This window comes from Vanellus vanellus (genome assembly GCF_965231255.1).
Source record: "Vanellus vanellus genome assembly, chromosome: 3".
In the NCBI taxonomy this organism is placed as follows: domain Eukaryota; kingdom Metazoa; phylum Chordata; class Aves; order Charadriiformes; family Charadriidae; genus Vanellus; species Vanellus vanellus.
Genome location: NC_138907.1, coordinates 63,536,569 through 63,542,864, shown reverse-complemented (window position 1 = coordinate 63,542,864; position 6,296 = coordinate 63,536,569).

Below are 6,296 nucleotides of genomic sequence, written 5' to 3'. Positions count from 1 at the left end.
TACCAGAAAACCACAGTTGTTTTTCCTCTGCCTCTATTTTGGTGAAAGTCTGAGTCATTGTCTGCCTTCACAGGACAGCCTGAGTATGCTGACAGATAACGAATGCTTTGTGATTGTCTGAGATGCTGGTTTTGGTATGGGAGGGCACCAGCCTGCCCCAGCCATGACAGTTCTCTGTGCGAGTTTAAGCACTGAAGGGGCCTTAGTCTTGAAAATTTAGTTAAAAAAAAAAAAAAACAGAAGCAAAACCAAAAAAAAAAAAAGCCCTCAAAATAAACAAAACCAAACCCCGATAAATTTAAGGCTCAGTGCTGAGTTGGAGCTGAGATGGGACTAAGAAGAGACCTTTATGTCTCTCTCATTTTGGATGTATCTTCTTAACAATGCTAATAAGTGTATTCAGGGCTTCTGGGAATAGAAGGAGACATAGAAACTTGGCACTCAAAGAAATCTGAACAACGAGAGGAGAATGTGACTCTGTACTGCCCGAAGGAGATGAGATTTGTTTTCCTTGTTTCTGAAAGCAGAAGAGGAGCAATGTTTGCAAGGATGTATATCCAAGAACTTGCTTTTGGTGCAACATTTAATGTGTCTACTGGCCCCAGAATTGTGTAGACTTCTTCACTTCAGGTTATATGCAAGCATTGTGGACTTTGTTTCTAATAATTGTTTTTTTATTTGCAGAGAAAATAAAATACTAACATTGCTTCATGTGCGTGGGACCGTGCCCCTGTGAAGGAAATAATTACCATGGCAAATGGCCTGGACACAAGATGTAGTGGAGCACTTGACACAATAATAGAAAAGCTAACTATGGGGAAGGCATTACCTATTTTTGTAAACGGTAGGACAGTCAGCAGTCCCCTGTGATGAGTTCATGACCTTGCCAGCCATGGGTCTGAAAGAAGTTTGTAGGTCAGCTGGGAGCACCAGAGATTCCAAAATAGCCAGTTATTCTCCTGACTGCCAGGAAGTAGGAAGATGCAGAGATCTTTGACAACAGCCTAAAAGAGTTGTTAGTAGGGCTGTTACCTGCCTGTGATAATGCTGGGAAATTAGTGGAAGAGTAGCTTAGCTAATTCAGTCTCCATCTACATAAGATCTGAGAGTGCGGTGGAACCTCAAAGAGAGATTAGGTGAGCTCCAGGCAAATCTAGCTGGTACAATTTAAGATATTACTGAATTACTAATTAGATGTTACTTAAGATGTTTTTAGCAGGGATGGTTAGAGTAACTGATGGAGTGGAGTATATATACTCACCTCAGCTGTTGCCATGCAATATCCAGTGACTGGAAATAAATGTGCTTTTCAAAGCGGTTTTGACCGAGTTGTGAAGGTGCTGAGGTGCAGGTTTGCGTAACCTCTGGCGAGGGGGTGGTAACATCTTAAACTTCGCAGCAATTTCTCCTGTGAGCATAGGTTTTTGCTGGCAACTTGAGCAAATGAAGGCTTGAAATGTATGCAATGTTATCTTTTCCATACCTCTCTCATGTTGGAATGAATTTTGAAAATGCATGTTGTGTTTTGCTTGTTTCTCATCTGCCCTCCAAAGCTTTGCTGGGGGTGTTCTTTCTGCTTCAATAGATTTCTCTCGGTGACAGCAATGTCGCTTTTGCCATTCATATCTGTGCAAAGTTGGTTATCTTTACTTGGTTTCTTTCTCCCAGAAAAATGTTTGAAGGAAAGAACAAGAGTGAGAGTAGCAGGAAATTCTTACATGCTGAAAACCGATTTTTCTACTGATACTTAGCAGTTTTATTTTAAAATAGTGGGACGTTTCAGAAATAGATTGAGATTCTCTTCTGTCACTATTAAGTGTGTTTAAACAGTTGCAGAGCCTTTGCTAAGATAATGCACCGTGAACCAGTGAATGCCACAGGACTGGCCTTATGGCTCCATATCAAAACAGTAACCATTAACGATATCTTTGTATCACCTCTACCTAGTACAAAAGTCCTAAAGGATTGGTGTACACCCTGCAACATAATTCATGTTCGGTGTTGCCTGAAATTCCTCTGTCTGATAATTGTATGATGGGAATTGTGGTTTCAAGTGCTCAAAAAAAGAAAAAAAAACGAACATGCATTTCTTTTGGAAGCTGGCAAAGTCAATAATTTTGCAAAATTCATATTCTTGTTCATGTCCTTCTCAAGTAAATAGGGGACACTTGTTCTGTAATGGATCTTTTTTTCTGATGTGTAAGAAAGCGATTCATTTCAAAGTCGGCCATGAAGGGTCCGACTAGATAGGAAAAAAGCAATTAGAAGGAAAATGAACCCCTAGACCAAAAAATATGTTTCAGTGTTCTGACAGGTATTTGGAACAGATGATCTGGCCGGGTTGAAGTATATGAGTTTGATGACCCAGTGACATATTTAAGCCTGAATACCTGTCAGGACAAAAGTCGGTATGACATACTTTCTTTTGCAACCCAAAAGATGATGATATATGCCAAAATACTCTGGGCTTTTTTTTTTTCTGCTTCCCTACAGAGCAGTCAATTTTTACTTTGGAAACCGTCCATTAAGCTTATGATAAAGAGCCAAACTGTCCCCTTTGGTGCATTTATTATGTACTGGAGAAAAAGACAAGGACAAAAGAACTGCTTAGTGCTCTCCAAAACATGCAGACAGGATCCAAGTCAACACTTTTAATGTTACAGGTGACACTAAAAAATGGCAGTCTGCATTTGCTCAAAGTTCCAGCACCCATAACAACTTTGATCTCCTAAGGATTTGATTTTCAAGGCAAGATGTCTTCAGTGTTTTGATCTGAAATGACATTCTCAAAGAAAATCAATAGCAGGTTGAAGAGTTGTTCCAGTGCAATGGTATCAGGAATCCGTATGGTCAATATTTCCAGATACTCCTTTTTTTAAAAAAGAAAGTGGAATGGTCTAGTTCAGGATAAGTGATTGACAGTGTTTCTAGAAAGCCAGTGTATTTAAGAACTAGTTATGTAAACTGTTTAATGTGAAATTGTTCTAATAAAATTTTCCCGAGAGTGGCCGTTCAGTTTAGTTCTGCCACTCTGAGTACAGCTTTAGCCATAAATGCACTGTAGATGCATATTTAAGCAGCTGAAGCTCGTCTCCTGGCAGGTATTTTGAATAACGCACCAGAAGAAGCGTTATCTTGCAGCGTAGCCCAGATGTCATTGCAAATTATGCTTATCTCCGCCAGAGCACCTGAGCGGCTTGGGGAGGTTAAATACCAGGCTGGTACCTGGGGAGGGAGCAGTGCGATCTCCAAACACGCTCCAAAGTCTTGTCAGATCAGATCCCGATCAAACTTCCTTTCGGAGAAATGCTTGGAGTCAGACCTGGGCGTTTGCGAGCACAGCATTTTCACAAATATAGCAGCATTATGTCCATGACCTTGCTCCTTTTTGGACCACAACCACTGCAAGCTGAGTGACACTAAGAGTCTTAGGGCCACCTTGCCATCCTCAAAGCTGTTCTCCAGAGAGGACAATAGTATGTACCATGTATTTGTATATGCATATTATGTGTATTCATTGATACAACATGTACTCAAAACCTGACTATTTTTTCCCAGTGGGGAAATGCTCAGTAAATGATAATTATTTTGAATGGGAATATAGTGAGCTGCATTTTGTGGTCTTTGCTGAATAATTGAGAGTTTGTGTTTTGCAGAATTAGGTCTTTTGTTAAGCTTTGGAGATAGAAGACATATTATTGCCAGGTCTTTATTAGTCTTGGTCTGTCTCTGTAGCTAATGTTCTGAAAAGCTTCCTTTATAAAGTTGTATTTTGGAGCACAGTATGATTTTCTTGGAAATCTGCTTTCGGTTTTCTCAGGAAAAAAGAAAAAGGCATAAAGGCAACAGCAGTTGAAGGCACCACTGTTCAGCAGGAGTTCAACACTATGTGGCAGCTGACACAGAAGTCAAGATCCGAAGATCTTGCATTATAATTGCATTATAGGTACCTTTGGTGGCATTCGAGTACCTAAATTCAAGTATGTATGTGATTCATAACATCTGCAAGGCACTCAGGTAGCTCCAAGTCCACAGGCCTCTACGGTTTGACTGGAGCTGGGGAACTTAAAATCGTGCGAGCTTCCATATACCCAGAGGCATTGCCACCTTGTGTCTGCGCTGAACACCAGAGTCCCTGTCCCAGACTTATGTGCACAGGGGATCAGCCCACACTCATGCCTAAACTCCCCCAGGATCTGTGCTGGGAAGCATGGACGCTGAGTAGTCCTCAGCCCTGCACAGAAATGTCTGTAATTTTCTTCTTGATTGTCCACTAAGAGACCTTTCGTTGTCTTGGGGAATGGTTCTGTCTGGAAGGGTGTGAGCACCTGCAGCAGATGAGCACAGGTTGCTGCTGGGCCCTGTGTCCTTGACCCCGACATGGCACCTGGTGCACTGAAAAACATGTCAGCAGAGGAAGAGAAGTCAGTGTGTAAGAAATGGTACCTGGGGCTCCTTAGGCAGTTGGTCTATGCTCCTGTGGCAGCCACACCGAGGTGGAACGGTTTGCTCAGGGCCAGGAGCGGGATTCCCTAACCCGTCTCTGCGTGCATTGTGGAACACAATGCATGCTCTGTGCGCTTACATTTGTATTGTGTTTTACACTCAAGCAAGCCCCGCCAGCTGGCCTGATAGTAAGGAACTGCCTTAGTGGGACTCCTCAGAATTGTTTTGTTCTCTATAAGCACATTTGGGAGTTTATAGAATCATAGGATATCTCAAGTTGGAAGGGACCCATAAGTTCGTAGGACATGCCAGCTTGGTTCCCTCTCAGATACTTTACATAGTGAGAAAAAGAGCTCCCAGTCATGCTTGGGACCCCGTTCATAGACATGCGCCCTAGAAAGGGTCTTGACAGCTTTGTTGGCATAGCTGAACACCTCCTGTCCTAAAAGTATAACAACATGCAGCCCAGAAAACGAAGGGTTAAAAAAAAATGGTGATACCACACTCCCACTGTCATCACTAAGTTTTGTTCTGTACCCAACATGCTTCTCTGACGTTTTTAAAACATCCAAAGACGGCAGGCTTCGCCTTTGGATGTCAAAGCCGGAGCTTCCCCCCGGCGGTCCGCAGCCCAACCCGAGCGCTGGCAGGATGTGGTGGTGGGTGACAGCCAGGGGTGAAACGCACCCGGGGCTTCTGTGGAAGGGAAAACGAAACCCACACGCTTCGGCAGAAGCAAGAGGAAGTAAACGGTATAAACAGCCCGAAGTAAACGACACCGCGAATTTTTCTTTTCTTGCAATCCAGACTGCTAGCGATTGTGCAAGCACGTATTTTAAATTGCTATGTTGATAATCTCCATTTTAAAGAAAAAAAGAAAAATCACCCAAACTTGCAAGCCACACCTCGCAAGCTGCGTGTGTTGCTGTCAAGTCTTATGACACTCTCCTTTAAATTTAAGAAACAAAACTAATCATCTTTGTATTATTGGTTATAGATGATGGCAATAATCTCGGCCAGTTAATGGTGTCTTGAGGGTAAAATGCAGACAGTTAGCATTTTATCTATTTATAATCATTTTTTAAATGGCAGTGCCATCCCTTCACTCCCACTCTACCTCTCCCACACACACTCAACGTTTTATGAGTCAGGCTGCAAAAATATCAAGAGGCTGATGTAAAGATGAGGTTTTGGAAAGCTCTTTGGTAAAGAATGCTCGAGGTGCTTTTTTCTTTGCCTCCCTTTTTTCTGCCTGTGAATGGATCCTATTTCCAAGCCACTGTCTATAGTACAAGGGCAAGGTTTTTATTAAATCTAAAATCTGAGGGTATTTTACTGTTAAGGTGAGGGCACCAGTGAAATACATTTTTTGCATCAAATTTCTAAGAATGCTTCTGCATTTCACAGGACCTTTATTTTTGCAAACGTTTAGGAGTTAATGGGGCAGTTCAGACGCGATCAAGCCACGTGTGCGGCCACGGCTATAGAAGCAAGGGGGCAATCAGAGTAAAAATCGCAGGTCTCATCACTGCACTCACTATTTATGGACGTTCCCATCCCCAACGCAGGTAGCCCAGTCTGAAAAGCCTGAGTGAGCCTGAGGTCCTGCTGGGTGCTCAGCCCCGTCCTGCCCACAGTTGTAAGATGGTTCTCTGCTCTGGGGTCACTGCCATCTCCCATCTGGGAAGCACCCGCCTAGCTCCTCCTCGCTTGGTGGTCTGCAGTGGGAGGGGTGGGTGTGCTGCCTCTCCACCTCCCATGGCTCTGAGATGTGGCTTTTGGGGTGACTGTCCAAGTCCCACCCCTGGAAGTGTTCAAAACCAGGCTGGATGGGGCTTTGAGCAACCAGG